Source organism: Stegodyphus dumicola, chromosome 2, assembly GCF_044657685.1.
Source record: "Stegodyphus dumicola isolate Sdum_Otavi_A_Nest chromosome 2, ASM4465768v1".
NCBI lineage: Eukaryota > Metazoa > Arthropoda > Arachnida > Araneae > Eresidae > Stegodyphus > Stegodyphus dumicola.
Window position 1 is genome coordinate 76,493,820 of NC_140769.1, and position 14,911 is coordinate 76,508,730.

At 33.5% G+C, this 14,911-nt stretch overlaps 1 protein-coding gene and 1 pseudogene across 1 annotated transcript in view; both read right to left on the reverse strand.

Moving 5' to 3' along the window:
* Nucleotides 1–14,911, reverse strand: part of LOC118185763 (uncharacterized) — an 831,500-nt gene that overhangs the window by 292,230 nt on the left and 524,359 nt on the right. The window lies entirely within an intron of this gene.
* LOC146998476 (facilitated trehalose transporter Tret1-like) lies at nt 446–11,090 on the reverse strand (annotated as a pseudogene).

A 14,911-nucleotide genomic window follows, 5' to 3' on the forward strand; every position in this document is an offset into this window, starting at 1 on the left:
TAATGATTTGCTTCATTTCAATAGAATTCTAACTACTTTCTTCAAAAGACATAATATATTAAATAACCTATTAGAAAATAAATTATTATTTTATTAATTTGCAGCTTTAGCGCAAGTATTAGTATTAGGATTGGTTAACTTGTTCGCTTATATCTATATCTATATATATTATTATTTGCCCCAAGTAAGTAGACCAAGAAAGGACCTTAGAAACAAAAATTACCGCAAAGCAGTATGTAAACATTAGTTACATTACGTGACTAGAATTGCCCTACATAGGGTTTTGGTAGCAATGGTTAAGGTTACGGCTAGTATTTACATGCTATAGTGCAATACTTCTTGTTATTTCGTCCTTATTGAACAGAAAAATATCTCAAACATTATGAATCTATATATATAAATATTACCAAATAACACATGCATAAAAATATTTATTGAACAAAAATTCACAACACTCAACAGGACAGAAAGTAGCATAAAAAGGTATAAAATAATTAAAAGGAAAACACATATTTTATATGGTTCTCTTATTAGGTGCAGCAAACGAAAGATTTATTTCCTGTAAAGATTTTCATGCAAATCTTTACATGGTTTCTAGCATGCAAAAATAGCAGAAGATTCAACCTAAAAATGAAAAAAATACGTATGTCCAATAAACCCCATACATAGCTAAGACATTTCTCATATCATCGAAAAATTTTGCTACAACAAAGCCAAAAAAGGAGCATAAAACAAATGCAATGGATAATACCGCACTTCGGCTATGAATGGGTACGATTTCTGGAATCACAACACCCAGTATAGGGCCATATCCAATAGAAAAAGCTGCACTGTATGAAACAAAACACACAAGAGGAACCCACTGAAATGAAGGGATATCAATGTTGTTCTTGGCGGACACGAAGCTGTCGATACCAAGAACTATCAATGACAACATTACAAAACTTACAGAAGTTATATATAATATTTTGCGACCAACTTTGTCCATAAGCATGCTGCTAATAGCTCCTGCTAAAAGTTGGACAGCTGCTACAACTGTAGCACATACGTAAGGGTTTATAAGACTTCCAGTGCTTTTGAAAATCTCTACTGCATATGACAATACAACGCTTGTCCAACAAAACTGCTGAAAAAACATTAATGATACGGCAATTAATAAAGTTTTATACAAAGATGGTTCCAGAAAATCATGCAAACGTATATCACCAGCAGGTTGATCAGCTTGGCTGTCAGATATCTCGCGAAATTCTTTGTTAAAAGTAGAATACCTTCATACCTTCGAGATTATGAGACTGGCGAATTAACCAGTGCGGAGATTCTGGCACAAAGTATGTAAGACACGTTGCAATTGTTATAACCACAGCTCCTAGAACAGCTAGGAATGAACACCTCAAGATACGACCTAACGCACTGATTATAAAAATGCCCAAGAAGATGGCTATCTGGAAGTTTTTAGTTAATAGTCCCCTTGTTTCTGTTGTTGAGATTTCAACAAGGTATGCTGGAGCAGTAACGGTACCCATACCTGAGCAGAAACATGTGTCAGCTCGACCAACATAAATCCACTCAACGGAGGTGGCATAAGCAATCATCAACCAGTCGGCCAAATAAGGAATAGATATAAACATCAAAACAGTCTTCCTCCCGAACTTCTGCGAAGCAAAACCTGAAATAGTAAAATAAAGAGATACAATACATTAGTTTAAAATGGATTGAATTATTTAGTTTAATTATGGCAAAGCACACGAGGGCTATCTGCCTAAAGGGAGGAATGCCTTCGTGGAGGACTTTTTAAGGAAAACTGGCTCGTATACACGTTACACATGAGAGAAAACCACGAAAATGCCCATGCAGCCAGACCGTTCGCGGGATTCGAACCTCGGACCGAACTACTAGTGTTCAGCGTCTTTACCGCTCGTCTGCTGGTGGGCCATTTTAGTTTAAAATGATAAAAGAGCATGATGCAAAAGCTAATGCTGGTTGCTGATTAATAAAAACGGATGCTTCAAATTACGCAGAAGAAACAGCGCAGAAATCACTGAAAGCTTGTAAATGCTCAATGGAATGTACAAACTAAGAAAGTTAACTAAGAAAGATAAAATTCTCACAACCCGGAATATCTGCATACATAGCTTTCCCGTAGGAATTCTTGTGGAATTCATTTTTGCGATGTGGATTACACATCATATACAGGACACTCATCATTCATTCTTTAACCTCCAACCCCTTTAATTCGATGACGCTGCCAAGTGCATTCTTTGAAATCTTTTACTATTGATTTTTTACATCTTTTGCAACATAAACAAAGACACTATAATAACTTACTCCACAGATAACTACACAAAACGAACTCTAACGTAAAAAATTTCTTTGGAATTCCCCTTCCTGATAATTTTAAAGAAAATTATCAAAGCAGCAAACATTTTATGATGCGTTGCCATATTATTACTTTAAACAATTCTCTAGAAGTCCTTATATTTAATTTTTCACAGTTTGTTCTCTTGATGGGAAAAAAAATCTAATTTTCTTTCAACAGTATTAGTAAGCTAAGTCATGGTTATTTTATTATGGAGGTACTTATAGGCGGCCCCCGTAGCCTCCTATGAAGAAACAGACAATTTACATCCATGCCTTATGCAGGATTCGAACCCGGGCTCTTCGGAATCGAAATCGGCTCCCCTAACCCTTAACCCGGCTCTGGGTAAATTACTTGAGCGAGTTCTACGCGGCAGACTCGTGTACTTCATTAAAAGATCTAAAAGCCTTCATCAGAATCAATTCGGTTTCAAACAAGGTATGTCCACGGAGCACGCATAGAGTCAGCTGTTGGATATAATACTCTCTAACAAAATGGAAGATAGGCACACAGCAGTCGTATCCCTCGATATTCAAGGAGCTTTCGACTCGCTGAGGTGGCCCGACATCATGAACAGTTTGGATGCCCTCAAATGCTCTGCTTCATAACACAACTGATTCGCAGCTATCTTAACAAAAGACAAGTTTTAATGACGTTAGACAAAGAATTGGTAAGGAAGGGTCTTAAGAGGGGATGTCCACAAGATTCCTGTCTTGGACCCGTTCTTTGGAACATAGTTGCTAACTCAGTTTTTTCAGTCTTTGAAAACAAAGAAGGAGTAAGGCTTTTAGCATACGCAGACGATTTTTTACTCATTGTAGCAGGCCGAAGCGACCTTGAAACGCGAACTCAGGATAGCCTTGATTTATTTGCTGACTGTGTGAGAGAGTATAAACTGAAACTCTCGGTGCCTAAAACATAAGCACTCATAATTAGTCGAGGCTCTCCATTACGTAGAAATCCCTGTCTTAAACTCTTGGGGGTCCTCCATTAAATGTGTTAAACAACTTAAGTACCTAGGAGTAGTAATAGATAATAGACTTTCCTGGCAACCATGCATTCTTCTTTAAAGTTAAGAATCAATAGACTGACTACTTCTATGCGATCAACAACCTCGTTAAGATGGGATATCCCATGTCACTTGATTAGAATATGGTACAAGACAGTGGAAAGAATTATTCTGTATGCCGCTGCTATTTGGGGAACTAACATCTCTTCCCAAATGAGACGTTCACTACTCTCTATACAGCGACACCAGCTTCTTCTCATTTGCAAGGCTTATCGTACCACGTCCACGGCAGCCTTACAAATTATCGCAGGAACGCCACCTCTGAACTTGTTAATTGAACGAGAGGCTGCAGTGGTTAACGTAAGCAGACTACGACACACCACGAGTCTTTGGAAGCAAATTTATATCCATACTGATTATGAGTTGAGTTGAGTTGAGAGCAGATCTGTATTTTTCTTTCAATAAATTATTCAAAATAAGAATAAATTATTCAAAAATTAAATTTTATAGTATTTTATTTGCAATTATTAAAAATTTTCAAAGGATGTAGATAAAAAAAAATATGGCTCGAGTTTTAAGATAAGAATCCCAAAATGTGAACAAACTGAACATTGCTCCCAGAATGTGAGATGCAGTTTTCTTCTTATAACATTAAATGAAAAGGTGAAATTATATTGGTGATGCATTTCTGGTATGCTGACTGATTCCATCCATATGAAAGTCGTCAAAGAAATCTTCCTGCCATATTTCCTGTCAAAGAAATACACGACTGCCAATTAAAAAGGTACAAATTTCATTCTGCTAAAAGATTGATAAATATAGAATTCAGCAAGATTCATGGCTGAAAATTGTGCGTAAAAACTAGGGGAAAGGTTTTAGCAACGAATTTATTCTGCACAAGGGCATAATATCTCAGATTCTCCTCATTGTACTGCAGCAACACCCTTTCGTCCTATAACTGGCCAAAATTGTCTCAATACTTATCTCTTTTACATTATAATCAGAAATTTTCTCCAGTGAGTTCTCTTTGTGATCAGGACAAACCACAGAAAAGAGCATTTACACAAGTGCTCGGCACTTAATAGTTTTAATCCTATCCCCTAGAAGTATCGGGGAAAAAAAACGGATAATGGCTTAAATGATAAAAGTCAAGAGTTTTTAAATACGTAAAATAATATGATAGAATGAAACGACGTGAAGCTTTCATGATCATAGAACTGCCACAAATATCCAGGTAATTTAGATATATTCAAACTGCTTGAAAATTTTCGGATTCTAAAACTGTTTTCATTAGACTAACATACTATCAGTTATGAAGATTCCAAGGGTGTAGTCTTGGAATTTTCGGAATTGGTTTTGATAGACCAAGAAGAACATAGAGATAGCCCGTTAATTTCTCATAAATGTCCAACAGGAATATCTATAAGAAATCTATAAATTCGTGGTAAAGTTATGAACTATTATAAATATACTGCATTGTTTAGAATTAAAGCTGAACTTTTTATTCAAAATTTTTAGATGTTAAATTAAGATGCGGCTTAAACTGGAAGCTTTTTTTATTTTCTTTAAATTTACAATTTTAAAATTCAGCTGCGACTTAAATTCGAATTAATTTAATATTTGAAGTGCATTATGTTTATAAAACGTGCTTATTTCCATATACTGAAAAAACTGAAATTTAATTTCAAAAGATATGAGCACATTCCAGATCAGTCTGAAACTGGATTTTGATTCTGTGAAAAAAACGAATAGTTTACACACAGTTAAACACTTTAAAACTACATAAAATAAGATACCACGTTCGTACCCATAAAATGATGCATCATATTTGTATTAAGTTGTTCGTCTCAGCTGTTAAATCGAGTACATGCTCTTAAGAACTTTCAGGTTAATTACTAATTAGAAGTCATTTACGTCACAAGCAACGAATGAAGTCAAAATGAAAGAAACTCAGGAAGTTGAGACAAGACTAACAATTCTCAAAGGACAGTTATTTGACATACAGATCGCTCGGTAAATAATTTTATTACAAAACAGTTGTATCAATATACGGTTGGTAATAAATTACAAAATAAAAAAAAATGAGAATAGTTTCATGATGTTTGGATAGCAATACAGATATTGCTCTCCTATCCACAATATATGATACGAATGTTAAAAAAGAAAGAAAGAGACGTAGAAAGAAAGAAAAAATTGAACTGAAAATTGATTTTATCCATCTGAAAGTACTTTACGTGTTCCGTAAGAAGCAACTGCTACCGTCATATTTCTCCCCACTCTATCAGCAAAAAAAATGCAACAAACATTTGCTATTAGACGGCACACACACCACTGAAAGAACATCACCTATTGATGGCACATACAGTCTCAGATGCCGTATTCTCAATAGACCGACAGTGCACTGGATTCTTATATTTTTTCTAACAAAACTAAGATATCGGTTTCTTAGAACTTACAGAATAAGTGTCCTCAGAGAATGTCTCAAGATGCTTTCTTCATTATCTTTCTAGCAGTTTGTGTTACCTCAAGACTGCAGCAATATTTAAGTAATTATGATAGAAAATTTTAATCAAGATGATACTAAGTTTTTATATGTTATATGAAAATAATTTCAAAGAAGTTAGAGCTCTTTGCTTTGAAATCTGAAATAATCTGACCTATTGTATAAGTTAATTTTAAAGATTACACAGAATTCGACTCTACAGTGGTATAGTATAAATTATGAATTCTTCGCTCATCAGCAAACCCTATGAAAAGACGATTTTCGTTAATTCAAATGAAAGAAGAAAAGTACTTGAAAATTACTATACAATATTTCCTATCACTTAAAAGACTTCATTAAATTTTGAATAAAATAAAACTGATTTATAATTACTAAAATATGAATTTTCTTATTTTATTAGAGTCAGGAAAACAATCTGGTCAATATTACTGCGGTTATATGTCAAGAAAGCCTTTGCACCACAGTAAGGAATTTAAATTAACATTCAAGTTTCGCAAAAGCATAGAAATATTAATGAAATGCTGTCACAATTAAGCATATTTGAATATTTATCTGAAGAAGTTTCTAGTTTATTTTATATCGAATTTTTCATGCCTCAGAATAATTTCAATAAAGATTATAAAAGATTCACTGCTATCACGATTATGCACATTTGAATAATTATTTGAAGGAGCTTCAAGCTAATTTTATATCAAATTGTTCACGGCTTAAAATAATTTCAATAAGGATGAAAAAAGATTTACAAATTACTTCCCTTTATTTTGTAAAACAGCGAAACCTTGGTTCATTAATTTAATTCATCCCCTAAGCCCGTTCAGCATCAAAAAAGTTCGTAAGCCGAAACTATTTTTTATATAGGAATCAAAATGAAATGGATTAAATCGTTCTTAGACTATAGACAATTACTTATTTAAACTTTAAGACACAAAACGAATGATAATCACTGAATTTATTACAAAAACGATATATACGATATTAAAATAATATATACGATAAAAGAAATAAACTTAATTTAATTCTACCATTCCCGTGCTAAGAAGAATGCACGATTATAAATCGAAAAAAACGAGGAAGAAATTATTATTGTTTGGAAGAACAGTCCCATTCCATAAAACCATTAGGTAACTTTTTTCTGGGGCAAATTTTTATTTGTCTCTTAGAGCTACTTGAATGTCCTTTAGAGTTACTGGGCCTCCGATTCATTAAACCTTTGTCCCCTGTGAATATTTTATTTATGCTTAACAATGTTTATAAAGTGAGACACGTCGTTATCGGTGAAAATCCATATTCTGTAGTTTGCAAATATTTTATCAAGTTGATATCGTTAAGTGAAAACTGGGTACCTTGTGCAGTTTTGCAAATATCTCACAGATCGAAGAACTAGGATCATCTTTTCTTTTTTCCTCTGCCTGTGAAGACTTTCCTTCACAATTGCCTAATATTGCTACTTCTGATGCTGCAGTTCTTTCTTATTGTGCTCATTTTTAGGGTCCTTCAGTTACTCCTCCGAGTGTTCATTGTTAACTCCCAAACCCAAACTTAGAGACAGGATATCACAGACAGAAAAAAGGACCCCAAGTGTTAAAGCCCTCGATGATTTTGCTTGCTCTGGTCATAATTTCCTCCAGACCGAATTCCTATAAATCACTTGCTTCCAGGCTTTGCTAACGAGACTTAAGCAACGAAAAATAATAAAAAGACGTTTAAAGAAATCTTTAAGTATTACATCTGTAGCATAGGTTACCTCAAAACCCCTTTAAAAATCATTTGGTGCACATTTGACTATTCGTAACTCGAGACACAAATCGTCATACGATGCGTTTTGGCTCAAATAATTTGTTCGCGATGTGAGGTGTTCGTCATCCGAGGTTCTACTGCATAAAGAAAGTTTATTACTTTCAAAAGACCAAATTAAAAATTAATTTTTTAAAATTTTAATTTAAAAAAGAAGACGAGAAAATGCCAAGATTTTTACATTATTCCAAGCACAAAATAATAATAATTTTAAATAATTCGAGTAAAAAAACTAAAAATGTTAATTTATAAAGCTTAATAAACGTATAGGAAGAAAGGAAATCTCATTTATGAAAAACAGAATGCGAAGGAAACACAAATTTAATCCTAAGGAAAAGAGAAGGAAGGGAAAAATTTCCTTTAAAAATATGTAACTTTAAACTTAAGTGTAACTTTTAAGTACAGCAAAATAGTTGCTCATAAAAAAGCAGGAAAAAAATACTCAGAGTTAAGGTAAATAACGAATTAATAAGTGCTAAAAAATACACGAAGAAAGAAAAATGAAGAATCTATATTTAATAAATGAAATTACATTTAACTAAATTTCATAAATATTAACTCAGTTAAAGACAAAATGTTAATCACAGAAATAAATCAAAACTGATTAACTACCCACACATTTTCAAAATGCAAAGTTGACATAGGAAAAAAAAAATAATCAGCTTAAAAAAATGACTATTTCAGAGAGGGCCCACAGAATAAAATGAAGTTTCTAATCAGTTAATTTTAACAGAGATTAAATTTGCGAAAAAGTGAATTACAGAACGTTCTGAGCGTGAACTAAAAAAAAATAAATAAAGTAATATTATTAGAAGATTAAATAAAGATGGAACTACTAGGATAAAAATTAAGCATATGCAGGTTGCAAGTTCCCCCCCCTTTCATACACATTTTTCGAAAGCCTGTCTCTTTGCCTTTTCACTTCCGTTTTATGGAAAGCCAACTTTAATTTTTTTTTCCGTTTACTAAAGAAAGCCGCAAAACTCTTATTTTGTAAACACATATTTTATGGAAAAAACTTTGTTTTATAATGTTTAAAAAATTATCAGTTAACTGTGAAAGAATAGGCACTTTTGCAGGGATTTATAAACTGGTTATCATTAATTAAAGAAAAATCACGAAAATGACGATTACTCAAAAAGTTACATGTAGAATTTAATGAAACTGATCCACAGTATACAAAACATAGTAAGATATAAAATAAAATGAAAAGAAATTAGCAGACAATTATGGTGTCATGGAAATTAGCATATGTACAAAATGAACAAATTGGATACATCAGTTTTGTATAAGAAATTTCAATATGGAGTACAATCTCACCTAGAAGAGATACGTCGTATACAGCGATGTGTAATGTTGTCAATTACGCGGTCTACCAGTTTCGTACGAAGTGCGAGGCTATATCTCTTGCAAAGGTGTTGCAAGGGTCTAAAGAGGAGAATTGAGAGCAGCTATATGTCTTCCTACAGCATCCCAAACATACTCGATAGGATTCAGGTCTAGTGATCGAGCTGACCACCCCATGTGCTGAATTGTTTTCTGCTCAAGATAATAATCCACGATGCGAGCCATGTGCGGTCTAGCACTGTTGTTCTGGATCTGGAAATCACCCCCTGTTACCCCAGCATAAGGATGCACATAAGCATCAAAGATGTCATCTCTTTAGGACTGGGCATTCACAGTTCCAAGTGGAAAGTCATGGAAGTCTGTGCTTTTAACCTAAACAGATATCACCCCAGACGCACACACTACTTCCTCTGTATGCCTCTCTTTTACGGATGTTTGATGGATGATAACAAATTTCAGGTTCTCTACAAATCTACTAATGTAATTCATGTTTAATTCCCTTCCAAAGAAGTAGAGCAGCGCATCAGAATCAGATTAACTTCTCCTTTCTTCCTATCTTTAGTAATGTGAGAATCTTCGCTGCCTAGGCAACAGATGAAGCCGGCAAGGCTTTGGGCTACAGTTAAGTCAGCACTTAAAACGGAGCCCAAAGATTTTGCTATATTCTATATATTCGTCGAACTCCTTTTCTACCGATTCAGATTTTTAAATGGGTACTACCGCCACTTTAATAATAACCGGAACAAATATACAAAATAATTAGTTATGTGTTTCTGTTTCTTTCTCGCGACCCCACCTCCATTAATAACAAATGGACGTTCAAATATATTTAAACTAATTGTAGAGGTTTCTTCACTTTAGGTCATTTAAGAATGCAAGAGGTTTCAAAAGAATGTTTTATTTTTGTATTATGCTGGAGTGGAAAGTATAATTTTAATCATACAAACTTTTTTAAACGATTTTTTTAACGGAACATTTCCAGGATCACTCGCAAATTTCTGTCGTAATGTGAAGGTCTAATTTACTATTAATTTTTAAAATAATGAGAATAATAGTAATAACATTTCTGCTGATCGTAGTTGGATATTAAATGTATGTTGGTTAGCAAAATCAGTTTCGTTTAGATAAAACAAATGCCGATATAAAACTGCTCCACACAAAGTGTTGAATACGGCTCATAAATTCAAGAAATTTAAAACCAGTTGCTAGACGTGCATTAAAAATTGCTACAAAAATAAAAAATCCATAAAATATAAACGAAAGAACAAGCCGAATACATTGCAGTTTGTAAACTGTATGCTATTATATGTTATATTAAATACGTGATATGAAAACAACGTTATGTGCATAGGTTTAATTAAGTCCACTTTAAATGCACTGTTAAATAATGAGTTTAATGTGACTGTGTGATTTAGAATTCGACCTTTTTGAAAGACAAGTTTATTTATGTTAAAACTTTTAAAGAAAATTATCAATCAATAAGAGTGAAGTAGTATTTATTATACTTACATAAGTAATTTGCCACTTATTTTCCTTATACGAAATATTTTACGAAAATGAGAAAAGTAAAGATGTAAAGGCACCAATTTACTTGTGTTTGTTGAGAATGTTTCTTTAAGAATAAAGAAGTGTTGGACTGGCTATGACTATCAAACGCGCCTTTCTAGGCCCCAGCTACATCACGCTCTACATCATCCACATCAATATTTTAATGTAGCCGCACATACATTGCCATGCATTTCAGATGGAATCAGACCTTAAAAATTAGCAAAACCACCTAGAAAATTTCCAACATTTCTAACTAAAAGTGGTAGACTTGCAATCCATGAAATTTGACTTGCGATGATATTAACGAATCTGCTTCCAGGCTTCTGCATATCTACAGTGGCAGGAGAAGAATACGCACAAACCATCTCTAAGACCGTAGTATACAGAAAAGAGGCTAAAGCGGCTATGCATGTATTTCGTAGCTCAGGCGTATAGGCTTGAGATTTTTCATAATTGCTGTCTTGAATATTAGAATTCGCTACGTCGGTCATACTGACTGAGGTCATAAGACTGAGGTCATAAGACTGAGGCATATTTATTCAAGAGATTTATTTATGAATATATACGGTTCCATAGAACAAATGCGCTGGGCTACTCGAATAATCCTACATAATAAAGCAATCAATAGCACATGCATTGTTCTGCAAAACGGAAAATCATTCTATTATCGAAAACAAAAGCCATAAAAATTAGAATCCCTTATCGCAAAGTATACAGCGTTATAACGCTATCAAAATTTCTTGTAAGTAACCTTCAATGACTGTGTAGATTATTTAAAAAAATGAAGCAAATACATTACAAGTACAACACCGCAAGCGCAAGTACAAAGACCTGCCTACACGGTACGCTCGCCACAGGTTTGACGCTTCCTCCCCACTTCCTTTTCGCAGGCGTAAATTCAAGCATTTGCTGTCGTAAATTTGATTGCGCTTGCATTCAGTATTTGCTCACGTGCCTTGAACGAATAACCAATGACGGGTTAAACAGTCACGTGTTCATAAACTGAGGAACTTTCTTGCTTAAAGGCGATCGAAAAACAGCGACTATTGAATTACAAACTATTCAATTTATATTGAAAAGAAAATTCTACATCGATGAGTATAGCTAGTTAAACGATACATGACACGGAGAGTTTCAGACGCTTAAATTATTTTTTGCTATAATTCGATTAGTGTTAGCCAATTTGCATGCAAAATCGCTGTGATGTCACAGAAGTCCAAGTTAAATCATACTTGATCAACCATTTCTGTATCCTTATTCCATATTTACAGATTCTAAATACAGTGCTATTTACGACACTAAATAAACGACAGTTCAAGATAACACATAGTTTTAAACCGTTTAACTAGGGTGTTAACTAACCATCAGAGAGTTATCAAAGCCTATTTCGCTGGCTTCTCGTCATCTCTTCCCCTGATTGACTAGAAAGCTGCTTGACTGAAGGCGGGAAGGATATACGATAATCGCATTTTTGTTTTACGGTTTAATTTTACTGGACATGTTTTTAGCTTTACAAAACAAATTTCTTTTCACCTCTGCATTAATTCGAATATAAGAAGTAAGCAACTAAATCCTAAGAAATATTTATTAACCTGGGAATCTATTAAAAATTAATTTAAAGAGCCAATTTTTTAATTATATTTTCAATAAAATTTTAAGATAATTTAGAATAATTTAGGAAATGAATAGAAAATACTTTAAAATTTTTAATTATTTAGAAAATAGACGCATCTATTTTCTAATTGTGTTTAAATATACAAAGAATGTATTTAGACACAATTAAAAGCGGTCGGTTCTCGGTTTGGAAAAGAAGTATTTGATTGGTTAATTATTTGAGTATGGCAAGCACACGACGATTATCTGCCTAGAGAGAAGGATGCCTTCGTAGAGAACTTATGAACTTGTATTCAAGCTACGCATGAGGAAAATAAGGAAAATAAAGCATGGCATCCAACCAGTTCACTTAGCCTTGAAGCTGGGTTGAACTAACAGTATTCAGCGATCTTTAATTGCTCACCCGCTTGTGCTATTCGAAGTCTATTCGAAGAACTATTCGAAGTCGAGGAATATTAACAACTGTTTTCATTGCCAAGCTACGAAATTATTACGGAACTACAATTTGCAGCAAATGCCCAAAGTCTGCAAAGTGCAAGAATTACAGAAATGCCGAATAGATGTTCAAATGTAATCCAGCCGCTGCATGGTTAGTGAACTACTAACCCCGACAGCTAGTACAAATTTCAGCAACCTGTAGCAGTTGCCACTAAATGCGAGTCAAAAGTCAAAAGAAAAAGAAAGAAAATAACTTTCTAAAGTCAAAAGAAAATAACGAACATAATTAAATATGCGTACGAAAATTGCTTACACAATAACAAGAGTTTTCGCACCCTTGATGAGAAATGAATTAGCAAATCCGGGCGCCTTTCACTATCTAAGGTAAGGTTGGTTTGGCGTATGTGACTACAGCACAGAGGCGTATGTGGCGTATGTGATTACAGATAGCACAGAGGGCTATCTGCCTAAAGGGAAGGATGCCTTTGTGGAGGATGTTCTAAGGAAAAGTGGCTCGTATACACGTTACAAATGGGGGGGAATGAACATACTCATGTAGCCAGCCCGTTCGTGGGATTCGAACTTCAGACCGAACAAGCAGTATTCAGAGACTTTACCACTCGGCCACTGGTGAGCCTGCTAAGGAAAGGAAATGTCAGGAAGAAATACGTTGGTTAAAAGTTACTAACTAAATACTTACTAAAACTGAACTAAATTACTAAGATTTTACTAAATTACTAAGACTAACTAAATACTTATTACGAAGTTACTGAGACTAAAAATGGTTAGATAAGATAATATGGAGGGCAAAAACTATAAATAGAGACTTCTACGTTTATTATACATTTAGTTTAGTGTAAATACAATAATTTAAACTGAAAACTTCTTTAATTCAAAAATGCTATTATCTGATTCTGATGAACATTAGCATGGTTTATCTTTATATCATTTTCTTGTATATCTATTACGAGAAATTTAAGTGCATGAGCATTTTCCCAATAATGCTCTCTTTTTACTTTTTTGTACGCAGTAAAGGAACTAATTATCCTAATCGCGAAAAATTTCGGGTATCATATTTCAACGAAAATATTTATTTTGAATGCTCTCGAATACATATCAACGATTGTTTTTCGTGACATCTGTACGTATCGGAGTAATAAATGGCTCTTTTATTTTCCAAAACGGATTGTAAAATGGATTCAAGGGAATTATTTACGTGACATCTGTACGTAGCTACATTGCATGTACCGATTGCAACGAAAAGGGACGTGCAACAAAACTAGATGTTATAGCAGTCCCATATACAAAATTTTAACGTGCTATGGCTAATCGACTTTGAGTTCTGCGAGTTACATACATACGTACAGACGTCACGAACAAATCCCTTTTGAAGGTACTTTATATCAAAATTAGAAGCCGTTTTGGAATAAAAGATTCTTTATTCTGACCGTATGTACAGATGTTAAGGAAAAAAAAATCGTCCAAATGAACGGCTATTTCTGTTGAAATATGATATCCCAAATTTTTCGCGATTACAGTATTTCCATCACTTCGTAGAGAAGGAAGTAAAAAGAATTAATTGTTAATTACCAGAATCTAGAAAAAATACACAGAAGTATCGCAATAATTTTTCGTGGATTGTTCATATATAATATGAATACGAGCTAATTTCCACGAAAGAATCCTTCTAGGCAGAAAGCCTCTGAGCGATTTCACAATTTATTACAAAGAAGCAAGTCTCATACACTAGCTGCAGCGTTAAAACGTTATTTTAAAAAGTTCTAGAATATATTCAGTGCAAATGAGTTTAATCAAGTCTACAATTAATTAATTTCTTTCAGTGTCTGACATTTATAGTAATACTTAATACTTACTTAGTCACTGATTGAAGAGATTTATCGTCATTATGTGAAAACAAAAAAAAAAAAAAAAAAAAAAAAAAAAAAAAGCTGGATTTATTGAACAGTTAACTTATTCATTCAAGAAGATTCATATTATTAAATATTAGCAATAATACCGAATCTGAGTTAAAATAACACACCGAGCAACGATTACTAACGTGATAAGACAAACAATAATATAATGATATTTGATCTTTTGCAGTTCAAGAAGGAGCTCTGCGTAAAAAACCTTCGAAATTAGTCCTGTAGATTCACAAATAAAAGGCGGATTTTTATTGCCTTACCATCTCCAGTAATACCGAATCCATTAATATTTGAAGAAATAAAATTCAACCATATTTTATTCACACATAATCAAACACATGAACGAATAAATAACTAAGAGTTTCCACAGGCTATTT